This window comes from Pleurodeles waltl, chromosome 1_2 (assembly GCF_031143425.1).
Source record: "Pleurodeles waltl isolate 20211129_DDA chromosome 1_2, aPleWal1.hap1.20221129, whole genome shotgun sequence".
In the NCBI taxonomy this organism is placed as follows: Eukaryota; Metazoa; Chordata; class Amphibia; order Caudata; family Salamandridae; genus Pleurodeles; species Pleurodeles waltl.
The window spans coordinates 1,316,081,121-1,316,097,286 of NC_090437.1; the positions used below are offsets into that span (position 1 = coordinate 1,316,081,121).

At 47.7% G+C, this 16,166-nt stretch overlaps 1 protein-coding gene across 3 annotated transcripts in view; it reads right to left on the reverse strand.

Annotated features, from left to right (window-relative positions):
• LOC138251102 (zinc finger protein 420-like) overlaps nucleotides 1–7,741 on the reverse strand; it is a 46,386-nt gene extending 38,645 nt beyond the window's left edge. Inside the window, exon 1 of one of the 3 annotated variants that reach the window (XM_069205623.1) lies at nucleotides 6,909–7,741. The gene's annotated coding sequence lies outside the window, so the exon portion shown is untranslated. Of the gene's footprint in view, nucleotides 1–2,533; nucleotides 6,601–6,894 lie in introns of those variants that run through there. The other 2 variants (XM_069205624.1, XM_069205622.1) reach the window with 2 other exon arrangements.
• Between the last annotated feature and the right edge of the window lie 8,425 nt (nucleotides 7,742–16,166).

Consider the following 16,166-nt stretch of genomic DNA (forward strand, 5'->3'; position numbering starts at 1 on the left):
AAGAGAATACTGGCCTACCCCCGGAAGATATCACGTAATACGCGATTAAGATACATTCAATACAATTATTTGCACAGAACGTACCTCACACCTCACAGACTGTTCCGTATATACGGTGGGGCCCCGGGGACTTGCCCGAGATGCGGAGGAGGAGGGGCGGATTTTGACCACATGGTTTGGACCTGCCCAGCGATCCAGGCTGGCTGGAGGGAAATATTGCCCACCCTAACTGAATTGTTTGAGTTTGAGTTGAGACCCACCCCTGAACTGTGCCTGCTGGGCCTCAGACCAGCTGCGCTTTGCGGTAAAGTGAAGGGGCGCTTTCTGGACCTATCCCTGGCCCTTTATAAGAGACTAATCTCGAGGGGCTGGAAGGCCCCAGATCACCCTCTGCTGTCTGACTGGACAAGGGATATATCAACATGGTCTAGAGCTGAACTACAGGTCCTAAAAGCAGAAGAAGCCAAGAATATTCGCCAGGTTCCTATAGCTCCGGGATGGGAGAATTTAATGACGAACTGGGAGAGTATAAATAAGAGGCTGGCAAGTCCAGTAGGAGAAACAAGGGAAATCCAGCCCGCACCGAGGATAGAACCAAATGGTGGAAGCACATAGGCAGGCACCCAAAACAGGCCCAAACCACACATAGATCACATCAAGACCAAGGGTGCGAAGACAGTTGGCCCTCTGACCCCCACTCCACTGACAGAAATAGCAAGCAGCGCGAGTGACCCGCCACCCCCGCTGTGCGCCGGTGCGCCCTGGGTTGACATCTTCCCTCGCCCAAAAATTGATATACTATTGTACCTTAAAAGTTAACAACTACAAAAGCCATTCACACAAAGCCGTAAAGTTGACCTCTTGGGGCCTTTTTTTTTTTTTTTCTTATCTCTCCCCTTCTTCCTTTCCCTACCTCCAATTAGGCCAACACGACTGTCACATGAAATTGTATACCACATACCTTGTGTTCTCACTCCCCACCTCCTCCCTCCCCCCCTTCACTACCCTTGTCCTCCCGCGCCTAACCCCCACACCACCCTCCCAAGTTACAAGGAAGAAGGGGTTCAAGTTTGTTGATCGATTGTTGATTATACAGAACAGTGAAACGAAGAAAGGAAATACGCTTTAACAAGTAAACGAGCACAATTTATTAAATAAGGAGCAAAAAGACTAACGATAATAAAAGTAGCAAACAAGGAGTAAAAAGCAAAATAAAGCATGAAAAACAAAAAGTGCAACAAATGAGGAAATGTAAACTGAATAAGTATGTAACTGTGTAACAACAAAATGTTAATAAAAATATATTTAAAAAAAAAAAAAAATGCAGCACCCACAAACATTAAGTAAGGGAAAGCACAACACAAGAAAAATCCCACACCAATTTAGAGAAATAGAGTAAACTTTAATACATTATTTGACACCAAAATGCCACAATACCAACCAGTAAAAACTGAGTTATGATATTTTAAAGTTTTTTTGTGAAAACTAGTGCTTAAATGAACAGACATCTAGGGGCATATTTATACTCCGTTTGCGCCGAATTTGCGTCGTTTTTTTCGACGCAAATTCGGCGCAAAACTAACGCCATATTTATACTTTGGCGTTAGACGCGTCTAGCGCCAAAGTATGAGGAAAGAGCGTCATTTTTTTGCGTGAACACCTTCCTTGCGTTAATGAGATGCAAGGTAGGCGTTCCCGTCTAAAAAAATTACTGCGACGCAAATGCGTCGTATTTATACTCCCGGGCAAAAATCACGCCCGGGAGTGGGCGGGGCAAAAAACCCCGCATTTGCGCCTCTTTTTAACGCCTGGGTCAGGGCAGGCGTTAAGGGACCTGTGGGCTCAAAATGAGCCCACAGCTGCCCTCCCATGCCCCCAGGGACCCCCCCTGCCACCCTTGCCCACCCCAGGAGGACACCCAAGGATGGAGGGACCCATCCCAGGGACATTCAGGTAAGTTCAGGTAAGTATAATTTTTTATTTTTTAAAAATTTTATTTTGGCATAGGGGGGCCTGATTTGTGCCCCCCTACATGCCTCAATGCCCAATGACCATGCCCAGGGGACATAAGTTCCCTGGGCATGGCCATTGGGCAAGGGGGCATGACTCCTGTCTTTACTAAGACAGGAGTCATGTAAATGGCGTCTGGGCGTCGTTAAAAATGGCGCAAATCGGGTGGAGGCGATTTTTTGGCGTCAACCTGACTTGCACCATTTTAAGACGCCCTAACGCCATTTTCCCCAACGCCGGCGCTGCCTGGTGTACGTGTTTTTTTTCCACGCACACCAGGCAGTGCCGGTCTGCTAGCGCCGGCTAACGCCATTCAATAAATACGGCGCCCGCATGGTGCTTCAGAATGGCGTTAGCCGGCGCAAATTTTTTTGGCGCAAAACTGCGATAGTGCAGTTTTGCGTCAAAAAGTATAAATATGGCCCCTAGTCTTTCGAGGCTGAGTTAAAGTTGAAAACTATGGTCGGCCATGATGGAGTGTGGGTCGGATACAAGAAGTAGATCAGGCCAAGTCGGCACGTACCTTTGGACGTAGAATAAATTCTGGTGAAAAAGTTCTGAAAAGTAAAGCTCAGCAAGGTAAGGCTGCAGGCGCTGCCTGAGGCAGGAGCTTCGTTGCTGCAGGGCCTGGATGAAGTCTCAGTGTTGATTTCTACGTTCAGACCCAGTCACTTTTATGAAAGTCAAAATTCCCCAGTGGGACATTTCCAGGAGGCCGAAAAGCCCCTTTGATGAAGGACAGCTGAACAGGATTTGCTGCTATGGAGACGTACGTAGCTGGAGCTGCCTTGAAGCCAGGCCAAAGAGTGATTAATCGATTAGCAGGTTGGTCCCGGTCGTCCCTCAGTTCTCAGAGCAATTATCAGCCAAAAATGTTCTAAGTCCTAAGTTTTGGATTTTGGCTCTCTGGACACCCTTAGCAGCACCACCAAGAGTCTTTAACTGGAAGGGTTTCACTTGAGGGAGGGGGTTAGGACTCACTCAAGGTGGGCCAAGGGGAAGGTTCAAGATGATGGGAGCCTGCTATGTCCCTGTAGCTCTGAACATGAGACCCGTAAACTACCACTTGGAGTCAATGATAGTCCTGGGTTCAGGTGAAGAAGTAGGGCTCAACAGCAGGGCAGGCCTTTGAGGTGTTCAAGACAGGATCCAGGCAGTCCTTCCAGGTGCAACAAAGCAGTCTTGTGGAGTGCACAGGAAGCCACAGCAGTATGCAGTCCTTTGAGAAACCTTCCACAAGTCCAGAAAGGGAATTTAAGAGTAGGTCTGAGGGCACTCTCCTTTAATGTAGGAGACTTTTCTAGAGGTTTCTCTTTGAAGTGGTGGAATTTCCTGACTCCCCTACTCTGGCTCTAAGCTGGCTGCAGAGACAATGTAGTGGTGACAAGTCCTTTGTTGTGTAGCCAGAGTCAAGCATATTCAGCTGCAACTGGGGCTATGCCCATCTCTGCACCCCCATCCTGCCAGCAGATGGCCCATTTAGGCAAATAGAATTCCTCTATCTTGTGAGTGTCTGGAAGGATTTCACAAAATCTATCAACTTCACCCAGTCATGTGACCTAGGATAGGCTATAGGAATCAAATGGCAGGCAAATACCAACTTTGTAAAAGTAGCATTTTCAACATTTCAATTTAAAATCTGACTTTACCATCAGAGAGTATTTTAATTACAATCTCATAGATGACAAAAATTAAATTGTTACCTTTTCTCAATCAAAATTTAGCATTTAGTTTTCCTTTTCAAGGGGTTACATAGGTGGGTGGTCAATGTTAAAACCCACTAGTAGCATTTAATTTACTGGGCGTGGGTAGATGGTAAACCATTCTACAAGGAACAAACAAGTAAATGAAATATGCCAATCAAGTGTAAGCCCATTTTACCATATTTAGTGGACTGAACACTGCTTAGCATTAGTAAAGCGCACAGAGTCCTGAGACCAACAAATATGAATTTCAGCAAAAAATGAAGGGGTGACAGCAAAACGTTTGGGGGTGACCCTGCAGAGAGGACCAAGCCCAACAACACACAATCAAACAACCATATGCAACTGATCACACCAGTAGACCACAAGAAGGGTGGGTAGATTAAGAAATTGCTACAATACGTTGCCAACTGAAAAGGCCCTACACAAATGATGATAACATATGATACACAAAAGGTGATGGGAGGGAAGCTTGCAATTTGTCTAACCACTGGCAATCACAAGGATGATCATTCTTTTGCCCACCTCATAACAGACCTAGCCATATGCAAATCAGTCTTGGTCCTGCACCAATACAAACAGTCCAGCCTGAACTCCCAGCCAGGTCCTCCCTGAACCAGAGGAAGAATGAGCGATAGCACATTCTTGTTGAAGGCGGAAGGTTCTACGAGAAGCATTCCCGCACTATGATTGGACTCTTGAGCACTGGTCCAATTCTGATTGGTAAAATAATCTGTGTTGACTCCACATACAACCTGTGTTCAACTGTGCACACTTGATGTTCCTATTCACCAGCTTTCTACCAGGTAATACCTGCTGCAAATGTAAGCACACTGAGTGCACACACTGTGTGTTCACCTCGGAATGGTGGATGCAAGTTATCCCCCAATCTGAGGCATGTGAATTATAGCGCGGCGCAATATGTGCAACAGGCGAATTCCGAATCTTGTACAATCTTGTACCTAGGAGGCGGCGCACATGCATCATAATAGACTTTTGCTTCTGTTGAACCCATGGTTTGTAAAGGTAAAGCCCTGCGCAAGAGATGGATGAGACACTGAAAGCTCTAGCTAGATGCTTGGCTCTGACTCAGCTCAAGGTTCTCTTGGACACTTGAGCCCAAAACAAGCCGAGCTGTCATGTGGCTTCTGCCTGACACCCACACTCTAACCGCATGTGCCGAGAATTAAAGAAAACATTTTAACCTTGAAGTAGAACATGAAAGGGACAGGGATGCCCATCTAGTGGCTGAATGACACAATGTGAAACCAGATAACCCAAGGTTTATGAAAGCTTCCCTTCTTGACCAAATTGTGTAATCCTGGGACAATATGGTATTTAACTTTTGCTCATGATTGCATTTGAGAGCACTTTGCAATAGGTGAATTCAGGCTGTACAAACATCTGTCTTGTACCTGATTTAAACAGACAACTCACTTGCCTCCTAATTCATTAACATAATTGTCCTGGTGTGGTGGAGGGGCATGAATATTTTTAAGTTGGTCAGGTTTGAAAAATGCCACTTTTAATAAATGCCTCTTAATGCAGTGATGTAATCTGATGAACTAAGTTGAAAAGCTTCCTCATGTTTTTAGCATATTTTTATCGGGTATGTTACACTATTTAGGTGAAAACATTTTCAGGGCTTGGCCAGTGCAGGGGTCGTAGAGCCCAGCCACACCATTGGCTCGTCTCCTGTTGCCGCTTTATGGGCTCGCCCTCCTCTGCCCAGTACTGAAAGTGAGGGACCCTGCCAGTGCAAAGGTTTGTACCCTCTCTGCTGTAGCATCGCAAGGCAGTGCAATAACGATCCACCGGGCCGGCTTTAGGTCAGTGCGATTGGTGGGCCTGCACTGGGCGCTGACCTGGGGAGACGGGGGTGCTGACCTCGGGGTGGGAGGCGCTGTGATAACTCTTATGAATAATGTTCCTGGTAGAGAGATCGGAGTTTTATCCAGTGGCAGTTTTCACTCCTGTTAAAGTAGCACAGAGGGTTAATATGCCTGCTGCAAAGAACGTGTGCCGTGCAGATCACAGATCTGTATTTTATGTGGAAAGCTCACTGGGTTACGGCTTTTGTCATGGAGGTGGTTTTGTTGCTGCAGTTTATAAGCTACAACTCTAATATAGAAGAGTGAGTGTTACAAACTGTCATCGAAGAGCTGCAGGAAACTGCATGAAATAGGTTGTTAGGACGTTATGTTTTTTTGCCCCAGTCTTTGACTTTCAATTCCTAATGTTGCTAAAAGGAGTTCGTTTGGGTAGATATACATTTTTGTTGGTAATGCTAGCATTTGCCAGTGCTTTAAAACAAATTAAATGCATGTGCGAGAGGAGCTATGGTGAGACGACGGCGCTTATGGCGGGTGATAGTGAGGTAATCCAAGGAAAAGGTCAAAGGGGTTGCCAAAAATGGCTATGGCCCTGGGCACCACCAGGGCTAAAGCTGGCCCTGACTATCCAGCTTTCACGGATGCAGCCAGGGCCGACTTTAGCGCTGGTGGCGTCCAGTGTGACAATCTTCTTTTGCGCCCCCATCCACCTACCCCCAATGACCTACTCTGCAGATTCCCTCACTACTACCTGGCAATAGTGCCCCTCATCTCCCCATAGTCCCTCTTTCACATACATTACATTTGTTTTAAAGTGCTGGTAAAGTCTGCATTTACTAATCCACTCAGCTATCCACACACAATACAGATCTGTTCTTTGCAGCAGGAACATTAACCCTCTGAGCTACTTTATGGCGTCAAAACTTCCACTAGATGAAACTCTGATCCCTCTCTCTCGCAGGAACATTAGTCGCAAGTTATCTTGACTGTTTTTATTGCTGCCTGAAAGCTGGACACGCAAGGAACACTGAAGCAGGTATTTTTAAATCATAAGGTTTTGCTCAACACAGCGTCCCCCCAACGACCCCCACTCCCCTCTTGAGGTCAGTGCCCCCTACCGGGTCAGCGCCCAGTGCGGCCGCACCAGTCGTACTGCCCTAAAGCCGGCCCTGGGTGCAGCTATCAGGGTGAGGGACGGGGTTCAACCCCTGCCCATGAGAACCAGAGGCACTCAGGTGAAAACAAACCCTGCAGCCTCACTAAATCCCAGGCAGAGGGTGGGAAGGGTGTCCAGCAGCCCAGCCCAGTGTTTCCCCGAGCATGCGTGGAGCAAAGGGAGCATTTCCTACCTCAATGCACCTACCCCTTTCCTTGTGGAGAAACACGCAGATGCAGAGCGGCGAGGATGTCCGTGATGCTGTGCTTCCTTTAGAGGATGTCTGTGATGCTGGGCTTCCTACAGAGGATGTCCGTGATGCTGTGCTTCCTTTAGAGGATGTCTGTGATGCTGGGCTTCCTACAGAGGATGTCTGTGATGCTGTGCTTCCTTTAGAGGATGTCCGTGATGCTGGGCTTCCTTTAGAGGATGTCTGTGATGCTGTGCTTCCTTAAGAGGATGTCTGTGATGCTGGGCTTCCTTTAGAGGATGTCTGTGATGCTGTGCTTCCTTTAGAGGATGTCTGTGATGCTGTGCTTCCTTAAGAGGATGTCCGTGATGCTGGGCTTCCTTTAGAGGATGTCTGTGATGCTGGGCTTCCTACAGAGGATGTCTGTGATGCTGTGCTTCCTTTAGAGGATGTCCGTGATGCTGGGCTTCCTTTAGAGGATGTCTGTGATGCTGTGCTTCCTTAAGAGGATGTCTGTGATGCTGGGCTTCCTTTAGAGGATGTCTGTGATGCTGTGCTTCCTTTAGAGGATGTCTGTGATGCTGTGCTTCCTTAAGAGGATGTCTGTGATGCTGGGCTTCCTAAAGAGGATGTCAGTGATGCTGGGCTTCCTTTAGAGGATGTCCGTGATGCTGGGCTTCCTACAGAGGATGTCCGTGATGCTGGGCTTCCTTTAGAGGATGTCTGTGATGCTCGGCTTCCTATAGAGGATGTCCGTGATGCTCGGCTTCCTACAGAGGATGTCCGTGATGCTGGGCTGCTTTTAATCCGCCCCCCGTCTCTGCTGCACCAGCAGCCCCTGCATCAAGCATCACTTGTCTTCGATGAAAACCAGTCCCACAGCCACCGCTGCCCCCTAGCGCTCCGGAGGAGTATGGCGCTGGCCGGGTCTGGTTTTAGTTTACATTTCATCAACCTTTGCACTGGTTTCAAAGATCACACCGATGGGTGGTGATAATATATTATATGTGGTCAATAGAAGAATATTAACATTCGTTTTAAGGGCTAATTGATAACTTATAATAGACGTCACATTCTAATCTGTAAAAACAAACCTACGTGTTCCCGACAAACAATAAACAAAAGTCAAATACTCGCTAAAAACAAATTCAAGTACTTTCCGCAAGGAAAACTAAGAAAGTCTACATTTGTTACAAAAATCGAATACCCGAGCATTATACTGAAATGACTCACTAAAGTGAACAGTCAATTTGGTTTGGTTACGGCCGCCAGCCTTGTCAATATTTCTTTGGCCACTGTTATTCCAAAACGTTGTTATCAGAGGAAAACGCTGGCTAAAAGGAGACATTTTATGGTCCTAAAAAGCACTCATTGCCAAAGTAGTCCATGTACTTAAAAAAACTATTTTGCTCCTTGTATGACAGGGTGGAATGCCATCACTCACTGTGAAGTTAGCCAATGGATGAAGTAGGCTGACCCACTGCCTCATGTAGTGTGCTGTGATGGGGGCAGGGAAATGTGAATGACACAATAACAGGCCAATGGATGAAGAGGGCTGCCCCACTGCCTCCTGTTGTATGCTGTGATGGGTGCGCGGAATGTGAATGACACAATAATAGGCCAATGGATGAAGAGGGCTGGCTGAAAGCCCTTAGGAAACATATTTGAGATCTAATCTTAGTAAAAACACAAGGTCTTGATTACTGCCTGACCTAAGAAAGTTCAAATATTAGAGGCCTTTTCCAGTTATGTCTGTGTCTTTCCCTGCAGTTAGAGGAGATATTTGTGGCTGCTGGCTTTAAAGATAAAATCAATGGGAAATAATATATTTTATTTGCAGAACAGAAGAATGTAAAATTTAAATTAAGGACAAATGGTTAACTTCTAAATAGATGAAATATTCTAAATTTGTTAAAACAAACCTGCGTGCTTATGAAAATTAATAAACAAAAAAGGGTTATATAATAACACATGCAGATTTTCCTATTTTTATATAAGAAAATAATTAAAGTATTTTAAGTTTGCATATTAGACATGTCCCTTTCATTGGCACAGTCAGAAGAAGACTCTTAAAAAACATCAATGTTGCAGTAAAATGACTGTAACTCCAAAGACTCACATAGGGAAAAGTCAAACATGACCTATTTGCAGGATATTTCCAGTCACTTCAAATTCTTTCCACCTTAGCCTGGATGATTAAAGCTTTAATATTATAAAAAATGCAAAGTATGTGTACATGTAAAGCAGCAAAAATCAACATTCATGAAAATCACACTGCACATCACAGCCTCCTCTGTTTGATTGTCTTCCTAAAGTTATACACAGGTTCTCCACATTCCTGGAAGGCTACACACATCTTGACTAATTCCTCAAGATCACAATGTCTCACTTTTCAAACAAATCTAAGCGATACAACTATACAAACATCCTATAATTATTAGGCTTTTCGCTTATAGGCAAACCAAGTTACAGATCTCAAGTAAACAATTCAAACTAGCCTGCATCACATGCAAAGCTGACCACATAGGAACCCTAAATTATTTGGCCACACGGATGTCAGTTTACCAACATCTTAGGCAGAGCGGAAGTGACATCACGCATACCTTTACCTTAACAACATCAGAGGAAGGGGCATTGTAAGGAAATGCCTCCTTGGCATGGTTACCCCCTGACTTTTTGCTTTTGCTGATGCCAAGTTATGATTTGAAAGTGTGCTGAGGCCTGCTAAACAGGCCTCAGCACCAGTGTTCTTTCCCTAACCTGTACCTTTGTCTCCACAATTGGCACACCCTGGCATCCAGGTAAGTCCCTTGTAACTGGTACCCCTGGTACCAAGGGCCCTGATGCCAGGGACGGTCTCTAAGGGCTGCAGCATGTCTTATGCCACCCTGGGGACCCCCCACTCAGCACAGACACTGCTTGCCAGCTTGTGTGTGCTGGTGGGGAGAAAATGACTAAGTCGTCATGGCACTCCCCTCAGGGTGCCATGCCAACCCCACACTGCCTATGGCATAGATAAGTCACCCCTCTAGCAGGCCTTACAGCCCTAAGGCAGGGTGCACTATACCACAGATGAGGGCATAGGTGCACGAGGACTATGCCCCTACAGTGTCTAAGCAAAACCTTAGACATTGTAAGTGCAGGGTAGCCATAAGAGTATATGGTCTGGGAGTCTGTCATACACGAACGCCACAGCACCATAATGGCTACACTGAAAACTGGGAAGTTTGGTATCAAACATCTCAGCACAATAAATGCACACTGATGCCAGTATACATTTTATTGTGAAATACACCCCAGAGGGCATCTTAGAGATGCCCCCTGAAAACATACCCGACTTCCAGTGTGGGCTGACTAGTTTTACCAGCCTGCCACACACCAGACATGTTGCTGGCCACATGGGGAGAGTGCCTTTGTCACTCTGTGGCTAGTAACAAAGCCTGTACTGGGTGGAGGTGCTTCCCACCTCCTCCTGCAGGAACTGTAACACCTGGCGGTGAGCCTCAAAGGCTCACCCCCTTTGTTACAGCGCCCCAGGGCACTCCAGCTAGTGGAGATGCCTGCCACCTCTGGCCACGGCCCCACTTTTGGCAGCAAGGCCGGAGGAGATCATGAGAAAAACAAGGAGGAGTCACTGGCCAGTCAGGACAGCCCCTAAGGTGTCCTGAGCTGAGGTGACTCTGACTTTTAGAAATCCTCCATCTTGCAGATGGAGGATTCCCCCAATAGGATTAGGGATGTGCCCACCTCCCCTCAGGGAGGAGGCACAAAGAGGGTGTAGCCACCCTCCCGGCTAGCAGCCATTGGCTACTAACCCCCCAGACCTAAGCACACCCCTAAATTGAGTATTTAGGGGCTCCCAGAACCTAGCAAGATAGATTCCTGCAACCTGAAGACGAAGAAGGACTGCTGACCTGAAGCCCTGCAGAGAAGACGGAGACACCAACTGCTTTGGCCCCAGCCCTACCGGCCTGTCTCCCCACTTCAAGAAAAACTGCAACAGCGACGCGTTCCAGAGGGTCCAGCGACCTGTAAAGCCTCAGAGGACTACCCTGCATCTAAAAGGACCAAGAACCCCCGCGGACAGCGGCTCTGCTCCAAAGAAGAAACATCTTTGCAACAAAGAAGCAACTTTTAAAGACAACACGTTTCCCGCCGGAAGCGTGAGACTTTTCACTCTGCACCCGAAGCCCCCGGCTCGACCTGCGGAGAAACAACACTACAGGGAGGATTCCCCGGCGACTATGGCCCTGTGAGTACCCAGAGTTGACCCCCCCTGAGCCCTCCCAGTGACGCCTGCAGAGGGAATCCAGAGGCTCCCCCTGACCGCGACTGCCTGCTTCTAAGAACCCGACGCCTGGTAAAGACACTGCACCCGCAGCCCCCAGGACCTGAAGGATCCGACCTCCAGTGCAGAAGCGACCCCCAGGTGGCCCTCTCCCTTGCCCAGGTGGTGGCTACCCCAAGGAGCCCCCCCTTGCCTACCTGCTTCGCAGAAGAGACCCCTGGGTCTCCCATTGAACTCCATTGCAAACCCGACGCCTGTTGCACTCTGCACCCGGCCGCCACGTGCCGATGAGGGTGTACTTTTTGTGCTGACTTGTGTCCCCCCCAGTGCCCTACAAAACCCCCCTGGTCTGCCCTCCGAAGTCGCGGGTACCTACCTGCTGGCAGACTGGAACCGGGGCACCCCCTTCTCCATTGAAGCCTATGTGCTTTGGGCACCACTTTGACCTCTGCACCTGACCGGTCCTGAGCTGCTGGTGTGGTAACTTTGGGGTTGCCCTGAACCCCCAATGGTGGGCTACCTTGGACCCAACTTTGAACCTTGTAGGTCAGAGGTCTTCAAACTGGGGGTCGGGTCCCCCTTGGGGGGCCTCAAGTGATCCCAGGGGGAGTGCCAAACTCTGGCCAAAAGAAATATTATACAGATAACATGCCTTTGTTTTAAGCAGAAGCATGTTATTGCAGTTTTAAAAAGGTAACAGTACTTAACTGCAATGTTTAAATAGGCTTAGACCTATTTAAACATTGCCATCTTTCTAAAATAATTGAGAAAAATTCTGAAGGGGGGGCCCAATGATTTTTATTTTTCAACTGGGGGGCGCGGCATTCAAAAGTTTGAGACCACTGCTGTAGGTGGTTTACTTACCTGCAAAACTAACAAACACTTACCTCCCCCAGGAACTGTTGAAAATTGCACTGTGTCTAGTTTTAAAATAGCTTATTGCCATTTTTGTGAAAACTGTACATGCTATTTTGCTGATTCAAAGTTCCTAAGTTACCTAAGTGAAATACCTTTCATTTGAAGTATTACTTGTAAATCTTGAACCTGTGGTTCTTAAAATAAACTAAGAAAATATATTTTTCTATACAAAAACCTATTGGCCTGGAATTGTCTTTCAGTGTGTGTTCCTCATTTATTACCTGTGTGTGTACAACAAATGCTTAACACTACCCTCTGATAAGCCTACTGCTCGACCACACTACCACAAAATAGAGCATTAGATTATCTCTTTTTGCCACTATCTTACCTCTAAGGGGAACCGTTGGACTCTTTGAAATAGTACATACAGAGCCAACTTCCTACATTGGTGGATCAGCGGTAGGGTACAAGACTTTGCATTTGCTGGACTACTCAGCCAATACCTGATCACACAACTAAATTCTAAAAATTGTCCTTAGAAACTGATTTTTGAAATTTGAGCTATTTTTCTAAATTTTTAAGAGTCCTGCTAAGGCCTTGCGTTAGTCCCTGTTAGCATTTCTTTTAGAGTTTAAAAGTTTTGTAAAAGTTTGAATTAAGTTCTAGAGATAGTTTTAGATTCTTAAAAAGTATTCCAACTTTTAGAACCATAATGTCTGCTGCAGAAGAGATAGTGATGGAACTCAACCTCACCCCTTACCTGCATCTTAGGATGTCAGAGTTAAGGTCTCTCTGCAAAATCAAAAAGAGAAAGGCGGTCATTCTGACCCTGGCGGTTGAAAACCGCCAGGGCAGAGTGCCGCAGAAGCACCGCCAACAGGCTGGCGGTGCTTCTGGGGCAATTCTGACCGCGGCGGTAAGGCCGCAGTCAGAAAAGGGAAACCAGCGGTTTCCCACCGGTTTCCCGCTGCCCCAGGGAATCCTCCACGACGGGATTCCGACCCCCTTCCCGCCATCCTGTTTCTGGCGGTTTTCACCGCCAGAAACAGGATGGCGGGAACGGGTGTTGTGGGGCCCCTGCAGTGCCCATGCCACTGGCATGGGCACTGCAGGGGCCCCCTAACAGGGCCCCATTGAGATTTTCAGTGTCTGCTTGGCAACTGCACCCGTCGCACACCAGCAACTCCGCCGGCTCCATTCGGAGCCGGCATCCTCATTGCTGGTGCTTTCCCGCTGGGCGGGCGGGCGGGCGGGCGGCCTTTTGGCGGTCGCCCGCCAGCCCAGCGGGAAAGTCAGAATGACCGCCGCGGTCTTTTGACCGCGGTACGGTCTTCTGGCGGTTCCCGCCAGGCCGGCGGGGGTCAGAATGACCCCCAAAGACTGATTCAAACCCTACCAAAGTACAGCTCCAGGAGCTCTTGGCAGAGTTTGCTAAAAATAACCTCTCTGATGCAGTGGCGTAGCATGGGGGATGCAGGGGGGGCCGGCCGCACCGGGCGCAACATCTTGGAAGAGACTAAATCCACGGGTTAGGAGGCGCAAATTACTTGCCTTGCCCCGGGTTAGGGGGCGCAAATTACTTGCCTTGCCCCGGGTGCTGACAACCCACGCTACGCCACTGCTGTGATGATACCTTCCCAGAGGGGGAAGCTAGTGATATGGAGGATTTCCCACCTCCAGTCCTAGATAGGGAGCCCAGGGTTTCTCAAACCCTGTCTCAACAAGTGATATTCAGAGATGTTGTTTCTCTTACAGGAGAGTCCAACAGCTCTGCAAGCATTGAGGGCAGCCTCAATGAAGATGACCTCCTGCTAGCCAGGTTGGCCAAAAGATTGGCTTTGGAAAGACATATCCTAGCCATAGAAAGGGAAAGACAAGAGATGGGCCTAGGTCCCATCAATGGTGGCAGCAACATAAATAGGGTCAGAGATTCTCCTGACATGTTGAAAATCCCTAAAGGGATTGTAACTAAATATGAAGATGGTGATGATATCACCAAATGGTTCACAGCTTTTGAGAAGGCTTGTGCAACCAGAAAAGTAAACAGATCTCACTGGGGTGCTCTCCTTTGGGAAATGTTCACTGGAAAGTGTAGGGATAGACTCCTCACACTCTCTGGAAAAGATGCAGAATCCTATGACCTCATGAAGGCTACCCTGATTGAGGGCTTTGGATTCTCAACTGAGGAGTACAGGATTAGGTTCAGGGGGCTCAAAAATCCTCGAGCCAGACCTGGGTTGATTTTGTTGACTACTCAGTTAAAACACTGGATGGTTGGATTCATGGCAGTGGTGTAAATGATTATGATGGGCTGTACAATTTATTTGTGAATGAACACCTGTTAAGTAATTGTTTCAATGATAAACTGCATCAGCATCTAGTAGACCTAGGACCAATTTCTCCCCATGAATTGGGAAAGAAGGCAGACCATTGGGTCAAGACTAGGGTGACCAAGACTTCCACAGGGGGTGACCAAAAGAAAGGGGTCACAAAGACTCCCCAGGGGAAGAGTGTTGAGACATCCAAGGAAAAAAGTAAAGAGTCTTCTACAGGGCCCCATAAACCTTCTCAGGAGGGAGGGTCCAAAGCCTCTTCACAATCCAATTTTGGGTACAAGGGTAAAAACTTTGATCCCAAGAAGGCCTGGTGTCTTAGCTGTAATCAGCAGGGACACCAAACTGGAGACAAGGCCTGTCCCAAGAAAGGTTCCACTTCAAACTCTGCTCCAGCTAACACTGGAATAGCCAGTCTCCAGGTGGGATCAACAGTGTGCCCAGAGCAAATCAGGGTTCACACTGAAGCTACATTAGTCTCTGAGGGTGGGGTGGACTTAGCTACACTGGCTGCCTGGCCCCCTAATATGCAAAAGTACAGGCAGCAACTCTTAATTAATGGGACAAGTGTAGAAGGCCTGAGGGATACAGGTGCCAGTGTCACCCTGGTGACAGAGAAACTGGTTTCCCCTGGTCAATACCTGGCTTGACAAACTTATCCAGTCACCAACGCTGACAATCAGACTAAAGTACATCCCATGGCTATGGTAACTTTAGAGTGGGGAGTGGTCAATGACCTGAAACAGGTGGTAGTCTCCTCAAATATCCCTGTAGACTGTTTGCTTGGAAATGACCTGGAGTCCTCAGCATGGGCTGAGGTAGAACTCAAAACCCATGCAGCCATGCTGGGTATCCCTGAACTGGTGTGTGTCAAGACAAGGGTACAGTGCAAGGCTCAGGGTGAAAAAGTGGTGTTGGAGCCTGGAAAAAGGGCCCAACACTCCAAGAGAAAAGGAAAGAAGACTGGGGAACCAGCTTCCACACAACAAGAGAAAGAGAACCTCTCTTCCCAGGAAGAAGTTCTGCCCTCTGAGGGAACTGAGCCCATGGAGTTAGAACCTTATCAGGTTGAGCTCTTAGGCCCAGGGGGACCCACAAGGGAACATTTGTGTAAGGGGCAAGAAACATGTCCCTCTCTTGAAGGCCTTAGGCAGCAAGTTGCTGAAGAGACCAAAGGAAAAATCACTGGAAGACATAGAGTCTATTGGGAAGATGGACTCCTCTACACTGAGGCAAGAGATCCCAAACCTGGTGCCACTAGGAGAGTGCTAGTGCCTCAGGAGTTTAGGAAGTTAATTCTGACCTTAGCTCATGATATTCCACTTGCTGGGCATTTGGGACAAACCAAGACTTGGGAAAGGTTAGTTAACCATTTCTATTGGCCCAACATGTCCCAGAAGGTAAAGGAGTTTTGCGTCTCCTGTGCCACCTGTCAAGCCAGTGGTAAGACAGGTGGACACCCAAAGGCCCCCCTCATTCCACTTCCAGTGGTGGGGGTCCCCTTTGAAAGAGTGGGTGTGGACATAGTGGGTCCACTTGAACCCCCCACAGCCTCAGGGAACCAATATATACTAGTAGCAGTGGATTATGCTACTAGATACCCTGAAGCAATTCCCCTTAGGTCCACTACCGCCCCTGCAGTAGCCAAAGCACTCATTGGTATCTTTACCAGAGTGGGATTTCCTAAGGAGGTGGTGTCTGACAGGGGTACCAACTTCATGTCAGCATACCTGAAGCATATGTGGAATGAGTGTGGGGTGACTTACAAATTCACCACACCATACTATCCACAAACC